The sequence below is a fragment of the Myxocyprinus asiaticus genome, chromosome 47 (assembly GCF_019703515.2).
Source record: "Myxocyprinus asiaticus isolate MX2 ecotype Aquarium Trade chromosome 47, UBuf_Myxa_2, whole genome shotgun sequence".
In the NCBI taxonomy this organism is placed as follows: domain Eukaryota; kingdom Metazoa; phylum Chordata; class Actinopteri; order Cypriniformes; family Catostomidae; genus Myxocyprinus; species Myxocyprinus asiaticus.
This window is the reverse complement of record NC_059390.1, coordinates 2090001-2113186: the sequence shown is the minus strand read 5'-3', so window position 1 is coordinate 2113186 and position 23186 is coordinate 2090001. Positions and strand designations below refer to the sequence as shown.

Genomic DNA, 23186 nt, shown 5'->3' with positions numbered 1-23186 from the left:
CTGCGCAGTCGCAGCACGTTCCAGCAAAAAGCTCAAATCCCGTTTAATCCAGAAGCGCCGGAGCGCGTCAACACGCCGATAGGATCGATCCGTTCGGCACCACCAGCAGGCGATGAACGCGCTGTCCATGGTGCTGAAACCCGCTCATTCACGCGGTAGATAACGCAAAAATACATTTATTTTAAATCAGTAGACGCACGTTTTCATTTAAACATCACACGCATCTGATCTATAACAGTTAGGAGCAACTGGAGGAACGAATCTGGCCATTTTTCTCATTTAAAACTGGCATATACTACATACATGCACACAGTAAACTGGAGTTATATTGATGAATGACTCTGACGCGCCCCCTCCTTTGCCTCAAATGTGAGAGTGATGCTGGAAACGGACCTTCTGCGTCTCCTCCCCTCCCTCCTGCTCCCTCACTTCTCACTTCCACTCTTCATTCGCGCACACCCACGAGAAGAGCTCTGACCGTCCAACATCATGTCCTCAGACGTCCAGCTGCGTGACCAAACGGACCGACTGAGAACCTGCGACCGGGAGAGCAGACACCCCACCGGCGACAGGAGCGACTGAGAGCAGGTAGGCACCGCGCTTCTTGTGCGGTAACATTTTTGTGTTGGGTGCTATATGGAGTTATTTGGCAATTACTTAGGAAAAATCGTTACCAAACACAAATTATAGCTTTTTAAAGCATTAAATATGTAATACTTTCACAAAGGCAGCCAACAAATGCCCCAAAATGAATATGCAACAAGGAGCGCCCGTAAATATAAGACCGCTTTTGGAACTTGGACTCTTAAAAACGCAGTGCTGAACCTGTTGGATCATTTTGACAGGCTATTTTCACAATGTTGGGTAGTTTTAGTGAAACGAAAGTATAACTGTGGCGTTAATCAGAGGAAACCAAAGGAAACGTGGATCCATCTCGCCGTTTCTGAGCTGCTAAACTTGATATCTGTGCCATGGAGAAACTATTAAACGCTGATTTTACGCACGTTACCATTCACAGCTCACTCATTTATGAATCTAACTTTAAGACTATATCATTTTCATCATTAAAACATCAAGATCTGAGCGCAGAATGAGAGAGTTGAACAAAAACGGGCACATTCGGTCTCCGTTTGCGCACCGACTGAAGTCTAACGAGACTCACGCACTCAAATCAACTCGAACTGTTCTGGAAAATCTGGCTTCAGTATACGTAAAACATTTCTGTTTCAGCTTTAACTAGAGAATGAGTTCATTAGTCTAAATGAATGAGCTGAGTGGCTTTTAAATTCTGCGTAAAATGTTTTGCGCACTCAACTATGAAAACCTTAAGAGACTTTCATTACATTTAAACCACAAACACACTCGACGGACTAATTATGTAACCAGTTCACAGTCTTGTGGTTCCAGTCGACTACTTTGAAATAATAATAATAATAATAATAATAATAATAATAATAATAATAATAATAATAATAATAATAAGTAGTAGTTATTGTTGCATGTACTGAATCACAGATTGGACATGGAGAGTGGCCGTTCCCGTCAATTAGTGCCATACACAGAGTTTGTGTTGGGATAATTGATTCATATCTGAACATGATGTGATGGAGGGGCTTTTGTGATCATTTACAGCTTGATTTGTTCTCTGGTTATAATGTTATGGAGCAAAAAGTTTGATCAAACCAACACAAATGTTTCAATTTGACTCAACAGTATGGCAGTGCCACTTTACGCACTGGGGCGCTGATAAGAGCCATTTAGGAGTTTTATCTATTGGCATTTTAGTTATTTAAAAAAAATGTCTAATAAAGTTCAAATGTTTAATGATCTTCAGATAACTGTTTAGCTGCGCGTCACGTCAATATCTCCAGCGTCAGTCACCTTTTATTGAGCTTTCCGCGATTTAGAAATGAAATGGAGACGCAAAATCAGAGCTCCGTGACCCCGAGCTGACCACATAATTAATCATTAGTGTCTTAAGACCCATATAAGATGACAAAAAAATAAATAAATACAAATAAATGCAACAACTGCACTTTATCAGGGTCTGGTCTCTAAATCATTTCTCAAATATTTGGATATGAATTAGGCACAATTAATTTACATTTCCTTTACGTATCTCTGAGAAAAGTCTAATCAATTATGAGTGCTCTGAGTTTCCAAATAAACTCTCTATTGCTCTGTTCGTGGATCAGAACACGCGCGTTGAATCGATCAGGCTTCTGCGCTCATTGATAATCAACGCGCGTCACGCTGGTCGGTGCTCGCGGGTGTTTTTAATTCTGCTATGTTTACTTTTGGCAAACATTCCACGGATACAGATTCACTCATGACTGGTCATAATTGAAGTATTGATTTCGCTTGTGTTCATAAAATGATTGACTATTGCATAGGACACGAGCAGCATACTGAGTATCAGTGATGCATTATTGCGCTGTGGTTTTAGTTGTGGGTTGATTCAAAGAATATATCTGCACGCGCGTGACATTTGGTTAACATGCGCTGAAAATCAAATGCGTGTCTCTTTACCTGCGGAACAGGTGAATTTGTCGCACGTGGCGCTCTGTTGATGTGGAACAAATGCTCTTTAAATGAGGTTTTATTGACGGTGGGGAAGTCTGTTTTGCGTCCTTTGGTTTGGTGCGTTCTGGTCAGTTTAGAGCGCGCGCTTGAGATGAAGAGGGGCGCACGCGCGGAGATGACCGGTCACGCGCACAGGTATACTGACAACGACTCACCAACAGAGTTGTTGCTTTTAGTGCATGTCTGTTAGCTTTGAGGACATTAAATGCTAGGCCTGGTGTACTCCTTAAAGATGACAAAAGAGACTTTAAGTAGACATACGCATTTACAATTTAAAGTCTTTTTCTCCCTGGTAACCAAAGGATGGATGACTCATGTTGTAGCTAACGCAGGGTGCTTACGCAAATTTTTGTCCAATAGCATGCTCTCTAGCAAGAGAATGTCCCTCCCCCTTAATTATAAACACCACGTGCGAACGCCTTTGCATGCTATTGGAATGATCATAAATACGAGTTTCCTACTGTTGGAGGAGAGAACAGTTTCTGTAGGGAATGATAGCTTTTATACATTTTTCTAAACAAAGCTACCTTATTAGTGCTTGCCGTTTCGATCATATATATTTAGGTATATCAGCAACCATTTGATGCAAATGGTAAATTTTTACAATGATAAAATTCATGTATTTGACCAAAATTCCATTATCGTCAGCAAGATGGCTAATGTGTATTACGGCATCAAAATAAGAGTTCCCAGAGAAATATGCAAAAATAATGCTGTGTTCAAGTCTTCCCAGGGTGGTGATTTTAGTTGGAAAGAATGAATCAGTTTCACAAAATGATATTTCTTTCTACTGCCAAAGACAGATTTTTTTAGCACTAATGCAACAAAATGAAAAGTGAACATGGTGGCGAGAAATCCTCCACAGTTGAATATAAAGTGCCTCCATTGCTTCCTAAATGTCCCACCCCAACTGCCAGTTCAAATTAGTGATGGGAAGATCAGATCATTTTACTGACTTGAATCTTTGAGTCTCATTCAGCAAAATGAACGAATCTTTCATAGCCAAATCCCCCCCAACACGTCTACTAACGCAAACTTTGATTATAGTCCCAATAAGGAAAAATTGATAATGCAGCCAAGGACAAATTATGAGAAACAGAATGATTAGTTCACCTCTGGAATCTTCTTGCCTGAGTCGTTCATTTTTTTGTCACTTGACAGCCATATGTGCATAGCGTATATGGCTGTCACGTGATAAAAGAACGAACGACTCGGACCAAAAGAATTGAAAGGTGAACTAATCATTTCTGTTTCCTGTGTGAGCAATGCATAGTGTATACGGCTGTCACGTGACAAAAGAACAAACAACTTGGAGCAAAAGAGTTGAAAGGTGAACTAATCATTTCTGGTTCCTGTACAGTGCCTAAGCGGTTTTCATGTAACAAACGAACAGAGGTTGAGCAATGCACATGCGCGGCCAACACCAACCGAACTAATCACTCTCTGAGACTACTCGTTCTTTTGAGTCACATAAAAGATTCCTTCAATATGAACGAATCGCTCATGAACGACCCATCACTAGTTCAAATAGGAAATATGCCAACACAGGAAAGAAATGTACAATTGACAAACCATTTCATGGGGTCTTTAAATACTAAACAAGGCCTGTTTCAACACTGAATGTCTGTCCTCTCTCTGTCTTTATACACTTTCTCATTTTATACATCTATTTTAAGGGTTTTCTTTGCTTGGTTGACAATGGTGTTAAGCTGGTACAGAAAAGACACAATTATCTCAGCTGTGTACACATCAACACACAATAATAAGCATCACATCTGCTGCATGAGTGAATGAATGTGTACAGTATGTATGTGTGTGTGTGTGTGTGTGGCCTTTTCAGAATGGCATTGTTTGTATTTTCTAAATCGGGCCGTCAAAGTCTTCAACCGTTGATGGACACCTTCCGGCTCATAGTGAGGGCATAAAGCATCCGTGCATTCAGTCTGACCACTGACCTGTGTGTTTTTGTCATGAAAGTGTGAGGTTGTGTTTGTGTTTAACAGTTGTTTGAGTGTGTTTAATGTCAGCCATTCAGAGTTTAATGTCAGCTTAAGGGAGGATGTATAAGAGTAGACCGAGAGTTGTGTTTAAAATTTTTACGAGTTAATTTTATGGTGGTGTAAGTTTATGGAAGTGTGAGTCTGTGGTGCTGTTGTAGTATTTAACGTCAATGTGATGGTGTTCTGGTAAATAATGGCTTTGAAAATATGTTTGGTGGGTGTGCTTTGGTATTTAATAGCAGTGTGAATGTGTTTGGTATATAATGTTTATGGCCATGTGTTTTATGATGGTGTAGTGTTTAATGACTGTGAACGTGTTTTGTGTGAAAATGTTTATGTTTTATGTTAGTGTTGTGGTGTTTAACAACAGTGTAAAGGTGTTTTGGTGTATAACATTTATGGGAATGTGTTTTACGATGCTGCTGTGGTGTTTAATGACAGCATGCAGGTGTTTTTAGTGAATAATTTGTATGGGAATGTGTTTTAAGATAGTGTTGTAGTGTTTAATGACAGCGTGAAAGTATTTAAGGGTATAATGTGCATGGGGAATGTGTTTGATTATGCTGTTGTGGTGTTTAAACAACAGCATGAAGGTGTTTCAGTATATGATGTTTATGGAAATGTGTTTTACAAAGCTGTTGTGGTGTTTAACGACAGTGTAAAGGTGTTTTGGTGCATAATGTTTATGGGAATGTGTTTAAAGGTAGTGTTGTTGTGTTTAATGACAGTGTAAAGGTGTTTAGGTGTATAATGTTTATGGGAATGTGTTTAAAAGGTAGTGTTGTTGTGTTTAATGACAGTGTAAAGGTGTTTAGGTGTATAATGTTTATGGGAATGTGTTTAAAAGGTAGTGTTGTTGTGTTTAATGACAGTGTAAAGGTGTTTAGGTGTATAATGTTTATGGGAATGTGTTTAAAAGGTAGTGTTGTTGTGTTTAATGACAGTGTAAAGGTGTTTAGGTGTATAATGTTTATGCAAATGTGTTTTACTGTGCTGTTATGGTTTTTAAATGACAGCTTCAAGGCGTTTCAGTGTATAGTGTTTATGGGAATGTGTTTTACGACACTGTTGTGGTGTTTAATGACAGCATGCAGGTGTTTTTTTGTGAATAATGTGTTGAGAATGTGTTTTAAGATAGTGTTGTAGTGTTTAATGACAGCATGAAGGTGTTTAGGTGTATAATGTGTATGGGGAATGTGTTTGACGATGCTGTTGTGGTGTTAAACAACAGCATGAAGGTGTTTCAGTATATAATGTTTATGGAAATGTGTTTTACAAAGCCGTTGTTGTGTTTAACGACAGTGTAAAGGTGTTTTGGTGCATAATGTTTATGGGAATGTGTTTAAAGGTAGTGTTGTGGTGTTTAAATGACAGTGTGAAGGTGTTCTGGTGTGTAATGTTTATGGAAATTAGTTTTATGGTGGTGTTGATGTGTTAAATGACAGTGTGAAGGTGTTTGGGGTATACTGTATACGAGAGTGTGTTTAATAATGTTGTAGAGTTTAATGACAGTGTGAAGGTGTTTTGGTGTATAGTGTTTATGGCAATGTATTGTGAAATTGTGGTGTTTGATGTATTATATTTAAGGGAAAGTGTTTATGGTGGTATTGTGGTGTTTAACAAGAATGTGAAGGTGTTTTGAGGTATAATGTTTATGAGAGTGTGTTTAATAATGTTGTAGAATTTAATGACAGTGTGAAGGTGTTTTGGTGTATAGTGTTAATGATAATGTGTTAATGGTGGCATTTTGGTGTATTATAGTGATGGGAATGTGTTTCACAGTGGTGTTGTAGTATTTAATGACAGTGTGAAGCTGTTTTACTTTAGCAATGTATAATGGAATATAGATTAAACACACACACACTCATAAAGCCACACAAATTCAATCATTTATAAGCACTAACAGGACCGTTGAGACCACCTCAGATTGACTGACAGCATCTCCCACTAGACACACACACAGACTGCTATCATACACACACTCTGCTATGTTATTCTCAAACACACTTCCAGCCCTCTCTCTCTGGGGACAGAGCCTTCGTTGCTATTGACCTGTGTGAGGGAGAATCATTTCTCTCGCTCTCCAGTATTAGTCGTTTATCAGAGTAACTAAATGCACGACAGCGAGAATTGAACGAGAGGAGAAAACAGAGAGAAAGTGAGGCATTGAGCGTACGATTGAAATAGCAGCATCTGGTGCATTTCAAAGTCATCTACTGTGTGTCCTTGTCTGAAGTAGTTTGAAAGTGATAGCATGTGGTGGAGAGTGTGTGTGTGTGTGTTAAAGTGGAGAAGTGCTTGTTCTCATGGATTGTAGTGTCATGAAAAGATATACCATCACTCCTTTCCTGCTTGGTATCGGACTCCACTGTTATGTGTCTTTGAGTGATGACGACTAAATGCAGCTGGTGCTAGCCAGACATCACTTCAGTCTATTACGATGGATGTCAGAGGATGAACTGATGCCAACTCCAACTTTAAGACATCGGATACTTCATTTGCCACTGCCTGAACCTTGGACTTTGGATAGACCTCACCGAAATGACCTGCTGGTTAAACTGCGATGCACCTCACTGATCTCTGCCTGCATCACCTTAGTCTATTGATGGACTACACTCTTGAAATGAAATACATAGACTATCATTTAATTGCCAACAAAAGCCTTCATCAGCCAACTAACAAAGGTCAATGCATCTATGTGAACTTCTGCAGTTAATCCAGGATGAACTTCAAAGACATTAGTCATTAATCTTACAGTTCTTACAAAATCTTTGTTTCAACACAGACCCTTAACACTATATTTACTAATCTTAAACCATGATTTGCACTGCACATAAATAACTAATATTGCCATTATATTCATGATGTTAGTCAGAGGGGAACTGACCCCCACAGTGAGTCTGGTTTCTCCCAAGGTTATTTTTCTCCATTAACCAACATCTTATGGAGTTTTGTGTTCCTTGCCACAGTCGCCTTCAGCTTGCTCACTGGGGTTATAAATACAATGATTATTTAATTATTGAATTTTTCTACACAATTTACAGTCATATTTAATCAAAAGATGACTCTAAGACATTATAGATATTACCGTTTCTGTACAGTTTTCTGTTAATGCATGATTTTCTGTAAAGCCGCTTTGAAACGATGTGTGTTGTGAAAAGCGCTATACAAATAAAAATGACTTGACACTTTGGAGACGAATAACTCGTAGAGGTGGGGGAAACAAAATCGATGTAGTGATGCATCACAATTGTTTATCAGAACTTCATAATTGGATTTTAAAATAAATTGAAAATAACTAAATTTTTTAGTGGTGTGACAGTAGTTCAGCTATTTTCACAACAGTGTAGCAACTGCTTCCAATGAACATCATCAAAAAACCGCTCCATTTGTCACACTGTATCGCGCATGCAGAAATGGAGTCAAGGGATTAATAAAATGTGCTTCCCTGCACCATCCTCATGAAGCTTTGGGAAGTGAATCGGTTCATTCAGACAGTCCTTGCAAGTGAACTGATTGAAATAAACGTTTTTTTGATTTACTAATTCACTGATATGTAGTGTTGGGAAGTCTGATTCATTTGAGTGAATCAAACAGTTTATGTAAATTAGATGATTCACTGATTCATTTGAGCACAATTAAGTCAATTGTTGCTATTTTTCACTGTTTTCTACTCAATTATTTTATAGTTTTGTTTATTCTGATTCAGATTTTTTTTCAGTATTTATGTGGCACAAAAGCAATGAAGATCCTTTTAAACTCTTAACTAAAATGTTTAAGATCATATTATAAATAAATCTATATTTATAGTCCATATAACTATATTTATATGGACTAAACTATATAGCTATAATTATGTATTTTGAGTCATCTTAACACTCAGATTTGTGCCCGTATGCGGTTGCTGAAAAAACAGATTGAGAAATGTTTGGTAATCACATTGTGACTTCCTGCACTGAATCAAATGGTGAGGGACCTAACGATTTAAACACCAGAAACACACTCCTCCAAACGACCCACTTTATGATATCACTCTGAATGTACATCAAATACACCATTCATCATTTTTTTTAATCTGCATACATAATACAACATTACACAAAAAGATTTCAGGTTAAAATGTATAATATCCTACAGTAGGTCCTGGAACTAGTCACCATTTTTTCTTCACAATTTTTACTCAGTTTAAAAAGTTTTATAATTTTTTTTTATCAGCTTTTTGCTTTTACCAGATCATTTTAATCTTACCTACAGCGTAACAAATGATTTCTTTTTCAAATATTCATCTCAATTTGTATACGCACTGAAAAGCTGCATGCATAATAATTAGAAATGTATCAGCAAAAGGCTGTTTAAAATAGTTTCAGATGATTTATAGCATGACACACCGCAGGACACGTCAACTTTGCAAAAATATTTAATGCCAAAGCCAACTACACTGCAGTATATGTTACTTCCCCATTTAAATACTGTAGCTGTGTGTGTGTGTGTGTGTGTGTGTGTGTGTGTGTATTTGTGGGGGTCATGGCAAGAGTCCTGCAGGAAAAGAGTAAGATTACACACAGTTATTTCCCCACAAGCTGTGTGAACCGACATGAGCAGCAAACACACACACACACACACACACACTTCATGACATTCGCTGTAGTGACACACACACGCTCTATTCCCCCACGGGTGTCTGTCTTAAATGGCACACGCAGAGGCCGCAAGCGTGTGTGTGTGTGTGTGTGTGTGTGTGTGCGTGAGCAGTCAGTCTGTTGACACACTCTGGCAATGTTCATCTCTCCGGTTGTGTTACGCTGCGTGTTTGAAGGATTTTTCAACATTTCACATCTGATATTCCCTGCGCAAAACTCTAGAGGCATAAAACACTGTCAGACACGAGCTGAACAGCCGGAACAGATGAAACTGTGTGTGTGTGTGTGTGTGTGTGTGTGTGTGAGGGCTTGAAGGTTACTGTGTGTTAGTGAAATGCAGGACACCCCTGGACAGCCCCAGACCGCTCCCTCTTTCTGTCTGTCTCTGACTGCATTTACATGGCAAGGCCTAAACACAGATCGCATATTCTGACAAATAGTTGTTGTTTTCTGGCATGTTTGCATTTATCTAAAGCAATGAAAATTAAGTCACTATGGTGACATTTTTGCAAAATGACATTGTGTGGTTCATTACACGTATCGCAGCAGTTCCAAGGTGAAATGTCCACTGTGTGGCGCTAAAAGCGACTGAAATGTTCTCCCAAACAGATAAGGTTTTTAAGGTTAATACTTTTAAGGTTAAGGTTGAGTTTTAAGTCACCAAAACCAACCTCCCTACCCTAAATTTAACCGATAGTGTCAAAAAATGCAAATGTGTGACGAAAAACACATCGATGTCCACTTTCGGCTCACATGTGGACTTGCATGCTCTTCAGGACTTGTACCCCGCTCCTTTACGTCACAAGGGCAATGCTCTAACAGTTGAGCTAGTATGCAATTAATCTCACTCAAACAAGCTTGTAAATGTAGTTGGTTATGTAATGCAAATGTTAAAATAAGTCATGTGCTACTGTAAAAGTGTTTAGATGTCATTAGATAGCATCGTGAGGATATAAGTCATTGTTGTTGTAGCGGCTCTAGTGTTCATTTCACCTTGAAAGAAAAGCCGCCGATATGCCTTTTGTACCACTAGCCACGTGAATACAAATTTTGCAAAATGTTTTATTTAATTACCACAGAAGCATGTGAAGTATTTCCAAAATACCAAAACACACAATACAAGGCACTGATAAGGGACCGCTGCCGGCTAGTTGGTTGCAGTTCTCCCATGAAGGGTCTGTCGACACTCCGCTTAAAGTTCAAATAATTTTAACTTTGAACTTGTTGCTGCTGATCTTTCGAATTGTCAGCTAATGATTACTGGACAACTCAGATGAAGTATAATTATGTGGGCAGTGCCAGCACTAAAATTAGAACAAGTTTTCGGCAGCTCTTTTCATGTGGAGTTCAAAGTGGCCCTTGATGAAGGTGTTGATGCCCTTACGTGAATCATGAATGCAGCTTCACGATTGCTGTAGCAAAGTGGATACTATAGCCTCAGTCTGCCAGCTGATTAATATTGTGGAGGATTAGAGTTCAAGAGATTCAACCTATGAGGACTAGTTCTTTCAGTTAGTCAACCTCCCACTTAAACTTTGGGAAGCATTTCATGTTACTTGAGTACAGGTGCTGTTTTAAAAAAGCAAAAAGCAAAAATCTCACTGTTTCAAAAGTATCCACAGTTCCCTTAAGTTTCAGTTCACTTGAAATTGCGTCACTAAGCTGATGCTATGGGGAGTGTCCTTCTACATGACCTAGTTGAAACCCTTCTACAATAAAGCCAGGATTGGCTATGGTGTTTTAAGCCCCGCCCTATTAAGCGCAGAGCTGTTGTGCACGCAAACAATATCCTTCAGAATTTTCTTCCTTCAAGACAGTGATTCATCTCTCGTATGTGAATGATGAGCACAACCTCATCACGTTTGCCGGTTCTGACGCTGGGGATGATGATGATGTTATGTCTCTCGCTGCATTTGGCAAGTGGTCAATGGAGGACATTGCCACCCCTTCCCCCAGCGAGGGCGAGTGCGTCCATGCACCACTGACAAAGAGATGCTTTGTGTCCTTTCAAGGGCAGTCTCGAGTGCTCTCCTCCAGAGGAACCTGAAAAATCTCACCTTGATGAATGGTTCCTGCAGTCTGGACATTGTCAAGCGACAGCGTTCTGCAGATATGCCCTGTTCTTCCCGGAAGTTCATAACGAACTGACGAAATCCTGGTGTGCGCCCTATTCAGCTCACTCGCACAGCGATTCCACTCACTAAAGTGGACCATGGGGAAGACAAAAGTTATGCCCAACTTCCCCCTGTGGAAGAGGCGGTAGCAGCACATCTCTGCCCGGTGAGTAGCAGGACGTGGAAATTATGCCCTGTTCATCCTTCCAAGCCGTGTCGAATGACATCCGCACTGGCTGGAAAAGCATACTCAGCGAAGGGCCAAGCTGGTTCAGCACTCCATGCCATGGCGGTGCTCCAAGTTTTCCAAGATAAGCTCCTCAAGCAAATGGACGAGCAAGGCTCCGATCCAGAGATGTTCAAAGAGCTTGCACCGCTACGGATTTGGCACTGCGAGGCACGAAAGTCACTGCACAGGCCGTTGGCAAGTCAATGGGCAACCTGGTGGTTTTGGATCGTCATATCTGGCTGACCCTCATGGAAATGCGTGACGTGGTAAAAGCTTCTCTATTTGATGCTCTGTTGTCTCCAGCTGGCCATTTCATAGATTTGCTGAGCGCTATGTCCCAACTCAGCAACACTCACAGCCTATGAGACATTTTATGCCAAAACGGAGCAGTACTTCATCACAACCGGCTCGCTCCTGCTCTGTCTCGGGCCAGCGGCCAGCTAAAATCCTCCACCTGCTGCCTCACTGCTGCCAAAAGCCGCCGGTAAAGCCACAAAAGCCGTGGCCCAAATGAAGGCAGTTTTGCCCCCACACAGCTAAACTGCTCCTGACGGGCACAGTCCTTTGAAGTGGAATGCAGAGCTTGCCGTTCCTTCCGGACCCGTCCCGAAGAAGGCTGGATTGGAGACACACAATGCTGTCCCTCTCTTCTCCACTGCTGTTTGTCTGGACAGGAATATTTTTGTTCAAAATGTTGTTTCTGTGTCTCACATTCAATCACATGCAATAAAGAATGCAAAAAAGAGTACAGCGCTGGTTGGACATGAATGAGACGCTCACACTTTTTTCAATAACGAGCTCTTTTCCACATCAAAGCTCACACATTATGCACAACCACTTCCCAATGGTGAGCGGCACATTATATCATACAATGAACACACCAAATTGCCCTCTGTCCCGTAACGTGGACTCGTGGCGAGCCCTTTCGGGCATTTCCGACTGGGTGCTAAAAATGATTGAACATGGTTATATGATCCAATTTGCACGTCGGTCGCCCCGTTTCAATGGTGTTCTGTCTTTCAAGGTCCCGTCCAAAGACGCGCTGGTATTACGAGCCGAAATACACAATCTTCTCGCAAAGAGTGCGATAGAGGTTGTTCCAAATTGTCAAACCCACAACAGCTTAACTTGTATTGAAACCCAGAATATTCCTTTAAAACCTCTCAAGACTTATTTAGATTAAAAAGTCCAAATTGGTTGACAGTATAAACACATCCTCACTTTTTTCTCAGTTTCACAAATGAAAAACACAGCACCGTTGTAATTCAGCAAAATGCCGATGCATAACCTACATAAACACCATGGGTCGCCGCAGCCGGCTGCAATATGGGAACATAATGCCAATTTCTCCAAACTATAATCAAATCTGAATTCCAAGATTGCTATTACAATGTGTAGCAGCCGCTGTGTGATTGAATTTACTCACGCACATGTCTGCTAGCGGCCCGTGCTCTCCACCGGCTCTGATGAAATAGCTCTCACTAGTGCACTCTCCGACTGCAATCCAAACATCAGTGGGATTATGCAAGTTTTATTTGCTGAGATTTCAGAAGTTGGTCATGTGTAAGAGATTTCTTATTGATAAATATGATTACTGATCAGTATGGAGGAACAAGTAGACACACTCACACACATCTCACACTCTGATGTGTTTGTAGAGATGCTAATAATGTAAGGTTTCGTAGCTAATAATGTACATATGTAAGTACAATGAACTCATGACAAAAGATAAAGTAAATTTGGTTCTTCATGATACGAGCCTGTTAAAGGGTTAATCAGTTCACTTGACATTAGTTTGCTGCTATAAAGCTAGTTTAGTAAGATTTGATACAAAATGCAATTCACACAAAACATGTTTTGGATTACTGAGTTCAGTCATTTTTATATTTTTTGAAGTAAAAAAAATAAATATATATATATATATATGGTGTAACTGTCTGGAGACAGTAATAATAATAATAATAATAACAATAATAATAATAATAATAATAATAACATTCTCATGAAAATCTGAAAAGCTGTTGGCAAGTAGTTTGGAAAAATGTTTTATTAAAATTCCTTTAAAAAAATAAGCAGTGGAGCAATTTGGTTTTGAAATATTATTAATATTTGATCAACTTTTGTCCACCAAATCAAACTTATGTTGTGTAACCAACATGTAGCTTTCCATTTTGTTGTCATGAGACAGTTATATATAATGTATACAGAAAACATTAACATTGTAAAATAGTCTGTGTGTGTGTGTGTGTGTGTGTGTGTATATATATATATATATATATATATATATATATATATATATATATATATATATATATATATATATACAGTATATACACACACTCATATTAGGGTTGTCAATCGAAAAACATTTTTAATCAATTAATTATATGGTATGCCAATTAAATAATATAATTAATTGCAATTAATTGCACATATAAATATTTGCTTAGAAAACTCCTCAAATAACAATAATTCAATATATAATGATTAAATAATTATATATATATATATATATAATTTATAATTATTATTATTATTTGTTTTTATTTTTTTATTTATTTTTTTTCCCCTTTTTCACCCAATTTGGAATGCCCAATTCCCAATGTGTTTTTAAGTCCTCGTGGTTGTGTAGTGATTCGCCTCAATCTGGGTGGCGGAGGACGAATCCCAGCTGCCTCCACGTCCGAGACCACCAACCCGCGCATCTTATCACGTGGCTTGTTGAGCACGTTGCCACAGGGATGTGTGGAGGCTTCACGCCATCCACCGCGACATCCGCGCTCAACTAACCATACGCCCCACCAAGAACGAACCACATTATAACGACCACGAGGAGGTTACCCAATGTGACTGTACCCTCCCTAGCAACCGGGCCAATTTGGTTGCTTAGGAGACCCGGCTGGAGTCACTCAGCACGCCCTGGGATTCAAACTAGCGAACTCCAGGGGTGGTAGCCAGCGTCTTTTACCACTGAGCTACCCAGGCCCAAATTATTTATAATTATTTAAATATATTTATTTATAATTATTTAATCATTATATATTGAATTATTGTTATATAATCAATATTCAAGATGCAAGTAAAGTATTGTAGTACCTTACACATGAAGGTTTCACCACTTGACATTTGTCTTTATTTGTCAAGACCCACAGGCTTAAATCTAGTTCGGACGAGGATTAGGATTGATTTTATGCAGGTTTAAGACTGGATCAAGTGTGTTTTATTAAGACTGTCCTTTGGGCATCAGTATTCATGGTTGCTGTTCATCCTTCATTTAAAGTGTATAAAGTGAGCTAACAGAGATGGACACGACCCAACACGAGGTCATCAACCCCGTTTCCCTCTGTGTGTTTACCCCAATCAATACACACACACACACGGATCCTCACACACCTTATGACACACACAGTTCTCTCTCGTTGTTTCTGGCTCTAAGCGTGAAGATACTTGTGTCTGTATTTGCCTCACCATTAGTCTTCCATACTAAATTTGATCGTCGTATTAGAATAGACTGTCCCATAACCTGAAGACTGAGAGACAAACAGACATATTCCATCTGATAAGCTTCCGCAGGAACTCATCTGAGTGTTGGACTTTGGACTCGGAAATCCACGGTTCGAGCCCAGCCAACCGCGCAAGCAGACATGTGAGACAAGAGTGTGACATGGTTGCTTCCGTAAATGTGCTTTTCATGTCTCATTTTGTTTTAGGACACTATTGGTTAGGTTTAGGTGTTGGTTGTCTGAATACGACACCATTTCACTCGCTTTTGGCGCCCCCCGCTGGACATTTCATTGGGAAACTGCAGCTAAACTTGTAATGAAGCACGTAATTTTGTATTGCAAAAATGTTGCCACGGTCCCGTAATGTTCATGAGATCAGGCTGGAAAAATACCAAGATGGCTGAAAAAGTGGGCGGGCACTGTTTCACTCCATTCCTAATGCTGATGGATAAAATCAAGTCCCGGCCAACATTTTATCCTCATAACAAGTCCGATTTATAAAAGTGAAAAAGGCTGTGAATGGTGTTTCATGTTGACTTTAACATTATTTTTAGAAAGTTGTTCCTGACTGTAAGGTTAGGGTTAGGGCTAGAGTTAGAGTGAAAGGAGAACACAGGGAAGCGGGTTTTCCAGGCTCAGGTAAGATCTTTTAATCAGCCACTTCAGTGCTTTACAACTTCACAAACTCATCAGCTTCACAGGCACGTAGTAACTTCAACTCATAGCTTCACAAACATAACAGAATAAATGTAACAGCTTCAGGAGCCCAGTGGCCTTCCTTGTGCAAGACTCTCTCTCTCCCTTCTGCTGATGGCGTGGCTGCTTATATGCCACTCTCCCCATGCTCACTGGAATTAGAAACAGGTGTTAAACATAATCTAGCTCAGGTGCAAGCGCCCTTACCACTTTCTCTCTCTCCGGATGGACGCTTGACCACGCCCCCGCTGCCACACTGATGTTTACACAACCTTTAAATAACCTTAGCCAAAGTTGTTGAAATGTTCTCTATTATGTAGGACAGCTGCAACTCAAAACTAAGCAAACGCACAGCTGTTGGTGTGGTGTACAGGTGAAGCAGTCTAGAACAGATGGTCTTGTGTGGTTCCACAGAACACCTCAAACCCTCACGAGATCCCAAATACAGAAACATTTACATTCCTCACACACTCCTCCGTTCTAATTACACAAGCCTTCTCTAGAGAGCATCTATCCAATTATCTGTGTTTCTCTCTCAATCTATTACACCTCCACACATTCACTCGCTCATTTCCTCCACTGCCTCGTTAATGAGACAGCGACAGACAGAGCAGTGTGTCTGTAAATGACAGTTAGAATAAAACTTTCTATCTTTTTTTCTTTATTTTTTCACCAGTTAAATGGTGAAAATAAGGACAAAATAAAATACAGCGTAGAAAAAAAAAAATCATAAATGATTGCTGACCCATGCTAACTTCATTCTAGGTGTGTTTCTTCAGCTTCATGCACGTTTTATTTCTTAGGGGATGATTTTTATTCAAACAAACAGATTTAAACTTTTTTCCTATTTGTTATGTAAAGGTCACATTACAACTGAGTGGGAAACTTTTCACCAGGCCTTCGTCATTTATATTTTGTACTTTTCAAATGCATTTTATGTATAGATTTAACTGTTTTAGCCTTGTTTCAGAAACAAACTTTCAATATTAAACTATGAAAATACATTATAAAAATACAAACTATTACATGTTTAAAACTATGATCATCAAAACAAAGAGTTAAATTAAAACAAAAACCATTTCAGTATTATAGTGTGAAAATGACTTCTATCAATTTTTCAAAAATTACGACTGTCCCTCATTTGTGGCGTCATTTCCACAACACCAAACAATTTTGCCCCTAATAAAGGTTTTTCAAAAGTTAATGTACTTGTTAACCAAGTGGACAAAAGTGTCAGTAAAGAGCATGCATGAAATAAAATATGATACAATAATGTTTGAAGAAAACAGAGAAAAATCAAGGGAAATATCAACAATTTTATGTGCGCTTTTTCACCAAATTACACCAAAAAAAAAGTATAAATATGATTTAAGTGTGTGTATTCAGGATACATCAAATGTTAGCTATGAAATTAGCCTTATCAAGACAAAGGAGTCCGTCATTTTAATTTCAAAAACTTTAAAAATGTCATTTCCAGCACAGAATTCTATTGAACAAAATACAGAAATTGAGATTTGCTGGAAATGACGCTGTGCTGGGAATTTTCACGACAAAAGTAATGACATAAATCTTCTGTGATGCATGTACATACATCGTACATGTTAAATGTAACCACTAAATCTGAAAAATGATTAGGGCTGTCGATTTATCGCGTTAATTCAGTGTGATTAATTAACATGTTAAAAAAATTAACGCAATTAATCAAGTTCAGGACTGTAATGAGGAATATTCCTTCCATCGGAGCAATTCAAGCTTGAAGTCCCACCTGTTTTCAGCAGGGGGCAGTGAGCGAAACTCCAGCTTTTCAAGCAACATGCATTTTATACAGGGCTGTGGCATGGGGAGGCATGGTCATGTGTCGGTCTGTGGGTGAGGGAGAGCGGTAAGGCTCGTCACCTGGGTTGTGAGTACTCTAACACCTGTCTCTAATCATAGTGATGGCGGAGGGAGACCTGAAAAGGCACGCCAGAGCGTCAGTGTGGGAGAGGGACACCGCGTTCACTTTCCGGTAGTCAACACAGAACCGGACCGAGCCGTCGCTCTTCCTCTCCCGCAGACCGCCCCATGCCACAAGGGTGAATTCCAATCGAAAGTGATCACCCCTATGCCCTACTCACTACAAAAGACAGAGCTCTTGATGTGGGCACTCTGAAGGGAACATGGCATTCACAGTTTAAATGTAGCCTTCACTAAATGTCTTCTGAAAGGGCCCTTTGTGAAAACGTTTACTTTTTTATTTGGAACGACCTTTCGAATGGCATCCCTTTCGTGAAGTGCCCTTCAAGGGTGCAAAAATGCACACTTACCCACAGCAGACAGCACAAGATGAGTCTCGATCTTGCGTTCAAACACAGCGCAAATCCGAACAAAGGGATCTCAAGACGTGTTTTTCTAAATTTCAAACTACGTTAAACTTGACACGGCAACCTAAAACAGTATGTTTATGACACGACGCGACCAAAGTTAGACGCTCCAAAAGCATCTGTTTGACGCAGGTGTACATTGACGCGTCCTTAGAAAAGCCCTATTTTTTCCTACCCTTTTCTCCCCAATTTGGAATGCCCAATTCCCAATGCGCTCTGAGTCCTCGTGGTGGCGTAGTGACTCGCCTCAATCCGGGTGGTGGAGGACGAATCTTAGTTGCCTCCGTGTCTGAGACCGTCAATCCGTGCATCTTATCACGTGGCTTGTTGAGCACATTACAGCGGAGACGTAGCGCGTGTGGAGGCTTCACGCTATTCTCCGCGGCATCCACGCACAACTCACCACGCGCCCCACCGAGCGCAAGAACCACATTATAGCAACCACGAAGAGGTTACCTCGTGTGACTCTACCCTCCCTTACTCATCTGCCACAATAATGTGATGCATTTTAGTTATCTGAAATATTGGGACCCACTTTATATTAGGTGGCCTTACTTAACCATTTGATAAAATGTACTTAGTATGTACATACATGTTGTTGCATTGTAATTACTTGAATTTAATTACATTTGTAGTTACACTGTTAACTTAACCCTTAACCCTAACCCTAACCCAACCCTTACTCCTAAACCTACCCGTACCTCAACCTCAGTAGCAGCAAACGTGGTAAGTTTGCAGAACAGCATGTAATTACACAGTAAATACATAGTCTTGTATTAAATGTTATTACACAGTAGTTAAAGCCACCTTATATAAAGTGTGACCAAATAATGTTTTTTATAATAGCGTATATTTTATTTATAATTATTCAAATATAACTGTTTATGATTATTTAATCTTGTTAAATAATTTTTGTTTAATTTTGTTATTCAAGGGGCTTTCTCAGCAAATCTTTATATACGCGATTAATCGCGGTACCATGTAAATAATTCAATAACAGATTTTAATCGATTGACAGCCCTAAAAATTATATGAATATATCAGTTTAAGTACTTCAGTTTCAACATGTACAGTAGTAGAAACAGATTTTCAGACCTGAACAAAACAGGCTGCTTTGTGTTTAATATACTGCTAGCATTAAAACATATTTAAGGTTGTGGAACTAAACGATTTGTCTCCAGGACGAGTCCATATTTGAGCCATGTTTGGACATGAAGAAAGATATACTGGTTCAAACTGAAGCTTAGCTTTATCGCTTCATCTGGTTGCTCACAGATTATTGACCTGGACACAGTGTTTGTACAACAAGAATGTAATAAAAGTTGAGGATAAAAGGAATGGAATATTTCTCCTGTGGCTGTGGGGTGCATCAGGGTTCAGTCCTCGGACCTCTGTTAGTGGGGTTACTGGAACAATGTGATGCTCTTGGCTTCTCCCCGAGCAATACGGACGTTTTGCTTGTCGCTGTTTGTTTCTGAAAACTAGGGCTCAGACGGCTTCAGTCCGGCGGGTGATGCACTGTAGAGGAGCGGAGTAAGCGGCCAAATGCCTCAAAGTGTTTCACAATGTGTAATCCTGATCTCTGGAATTTAAATCACACACACACACACACACACACACACACACACACACACACACACACACGCAAAAGCCTTCTTCAACGGTTCCACACCGTCATACATCTCAGTTCTGCTTTGATGCTGTTTATTTTTATCATGTTTATCAGTATCATCTCTGCTGGTGTTGTGATTTAACAAGACGACTCTTCAAGCAGCACAAAAGTACTTCAAAAAGCCTTTTAAAGGGATAGCTCACCCACAAATGAAAAATCTGTCATTTACTTATTCTCATGTCATGATTTTTCTTCTGAAGGACACCAGAGAAGTTTTTGCACAAGCTCAGAGGTGCTCTTTTTCGTACTATTAAACTATCTTCAAAAATGACAAATAAAAAAGGGGTGAAAGCATCATAAAAGTAGTCAATATGACCATATTTGCTTTATTCAAAGTCTTCTGAAGACATATGATAGCTTTGTACGAGGAACAGACTGAATTTTATGTTGTTATTCAGTGAATATGACTTAAACTTCAGTCTGTTTCTCACACAAAGCTATCAAATGGCTTCAGAAGACTTTGACTATAGCTAATATAGTCATATTGACTACTTTATGATGCTTTTTTATCTTTCCTGGAGCTTGACAGCCTCTGGTTGTCATTTACTTTTCTTGCATAGCAGCATGAACCTTCTTCAAAATATCTCCCGTTGTGTTTAACAGAAGAAAGAACGTCTTACAGGTTTGGAAACTGAAAACCATGAAAATTCCCAGCACAGCGTCATTTCCAGCACATCTCAAATTCCCTGTTGTGTTTGATAGAATTCTGTGCTGGAAATGACGCTGATGGAAATGACATTTTTTACGTTTTTTTAAATAAAATGACGGACTCCTTTGTCTTGCTAAAGCTAATTTCATAGCTAACATTTGATGTATCCTAAATACAAACAATTAAATCATATTTATACACTTTTTGCATAATTTGGTAAAATTGCAGCTTGGTTGGAAATGACGGCCAATAAAAATATCAAACTACGTTAATATCAAACTACGTTAATTTCAAACTACGTTAAACTTGACACGGCAACCTAAAACAGTATGTTTATGACACGACGCGACCAAAGTTAGACGCTCCAAAAGCATCTGTTTGACGCAGGTGTACATTGACGCGTCCTTAGAAAAGCCCAATTTTTTCCTACCCTTTTCTCCCCAATTTGGAATGCCCAATTCCCAATGCGCTCTAAGTCCTCGTGGTGGCGTAGTGACTCACCTCAATCCGGGTGGCGGAGGACAAAAGTGATATTTCCCTTGATTTGTCTTTGTTTTGTCTCATATTTCATCTCAAGCACGCTCTCCACTGACACTTTTGTCCTCTCCTTTCGAAAAATATTTAATAGGGGCAAAATTGTTTGGTGTGGTGGAAATGATGCCACAACTGTGGGACAGTTGTAATTTCTGAAAAATGTATGGGAATTATGTTCACACCATAAACATTGAAATGTTTTTTGTTTATTTCACTCTTGGTTAGATGATGATAATTTTAAACATATAATAATTTGTATATTTATAATGGATTTGCATAGTTTGATATTGAAAGTCTGGGTCTGGGACGAGACTAAAAGAGTCAAATCTGTTCATAAAAGACATTCGAAAAGTACCAGAAATAAATAATGAAGGCCTGGTAAAAAAGGTCATAACTCAGTTTTAATGAGACCTTCATATAACAAAAAGAAAAAAGCTGAAATCTGTTTGTTTTAATAAAAATCAACCCCAGGGACATGAAAGCGCCTGACGTTAAAGAAACACCCAGACAAGATTTTCTAATAGTTGACATATGCTTGTAGAGTATATCGATATTAGATCAGTGTGGATAACATAGCTCAGATCATTCGATGTTTGAGATTCTCACGTCTGAGCACAGTTTGAGACATTATTGAGATCTCCTCTGAGATAACTGAGGTCTTTTACTCTTGAGAAACCTCTCATGAGACTTTAACAAAATTATCAGTTTTCTCTCTCGTTGCTGTCATATTAAAGAGATATTAAAGAGATCTCATATGGAATTTTTCTTTCCTGTTGGCTGAAACTATGTCATGTTTTTACATCAGATTGGTTACGCAAAATATATTACTTTAAATAATATGCGATGTGAATCTTAATGTCTTTATTTTACTTCTTGGCTGAGCGTGGAGGGTCTCCACCTCGTTACAACCTCCCCAGTGGCTCATTCCCAAGGATACGGCTCACGTTTCCCGGGTTACTGCCTCGGAATTCTCCTCCACTCTTATGACTTTGTGAATCAACGCTCTGTTCTAGATCACAGAGATCCACGGCTGAGCGAGGGACTTTGAAAGGCTCTGATGGTATCAGGTGTGCATGCCTTCAGCTTGTTCAGGCACTGGAGAGTGTTTTCCTGTTCGTTCTTAATGAAATATCCCCACTCCGCGATTCTGATTGCTTTTGACAGCCAATTCAAGTTTCAAAGCTTTTTTATCTTTCAGATGAGCACATGTACGAATAAAAAGATTATCTGATAGTGTTTCTTTTTGTTGCATGTAGCATTTGGTTTTGTTTGAAGATTTGCAATAGTGTCTCAACAGTTCAGTATTTTGTTGAAGTCGGCACTTTAGTCTGTTTATTACACAATTTTTCATTTTAAAATGATTTCAGTATGTATTCGCTCAAGTTTTTAGTAGATGTGAGCACATTGTGGGCCTGTAATTACAGCACTAGTGTTGCTCTGAAGGGGAAATGAAACCCTTCAGCCAAAGAAAGGGCACTGAAATGAAATGGCTGGAAATTGACATCACAAAAAGACAGATGGAAAACATTGCGCTGTTTCTAAAAAGCTTTCTTAAAAACACTAACATGTAGTTGTGGTGACATTTTAGTTTGCTATGTTAAAGGTCATTATTTAATCAACCCTCTAGTGGTTTCAAAGTCGTATGACTTTTATTTCTTCTGTGGAACACAAAAGCAAATGTTCCAATTCCCAGTGCGCTCTAAGTCCTCGTGGTGGCGTAGTGACTCGCCTCAATCCGGGTGGCGGAGGATGAATCCCAGTTGCTTCCACGTCTGAGACCGTCAGTCCGCGCATCTTATCATGTGGCTTGTTGAGCGCATTACCGCGGAGACATAGCGCATGTGGAGGCTTCACGCTATTCTCCGCGGCATTTACGCACAACTCACCACGTGCCCCACCGAGAGCGAACCACATTATAGCGACCACGAGGAGGTTACCCCATGTGACTCTACCCTCCCTAGCAACTGGGCCAATTTGGTTGCTTAGGAGACCTGGCTGGAGTCACTGGATTTGAACTTGTGACTCCAGGTGTGATAGTCAGCGCCAATACTCGCTGAGCTACCCAGGCCCCTAACTGTCCACACTTTAAATATATCTTATAAAATGTTATGTCAGTATCTTCAAAGCTAATTTTGTTATTATTATTTTTGTTATTGTGGTTGGCATGAATGTAAAATATCAGTAGCAATATAAACGTTTTTGT

General features: G+C 39.5%; 1 protein-coding gene across 3 annotated transcripts in view; it reads left to right on the top strand.

Annotated features, from left to right (window-relative positions):
• The first annotated feature begins 459 nt into the window (after nt 1-459).
• LOC127436974 (muscarinic acetylcholine receptor M2-like) overlaps nt 460-23186 on the top strand; it is a 108087-nt gene continuing 85360 nt past the window's right edge. Inside the window, exon 1 of one of the 3 annotated variants that reach the window (XM_051691524.1) lies at nt 460-588. The gene's annotated coding sequence lies outside the window, so the exon portion shown is untranslated. The remainder of the gene's footprint in view (nt 589-23186) is intronic. The other 2 variants (XM_051691525.1, XM_051691523.1) reach the window with 2 other exon arrangements.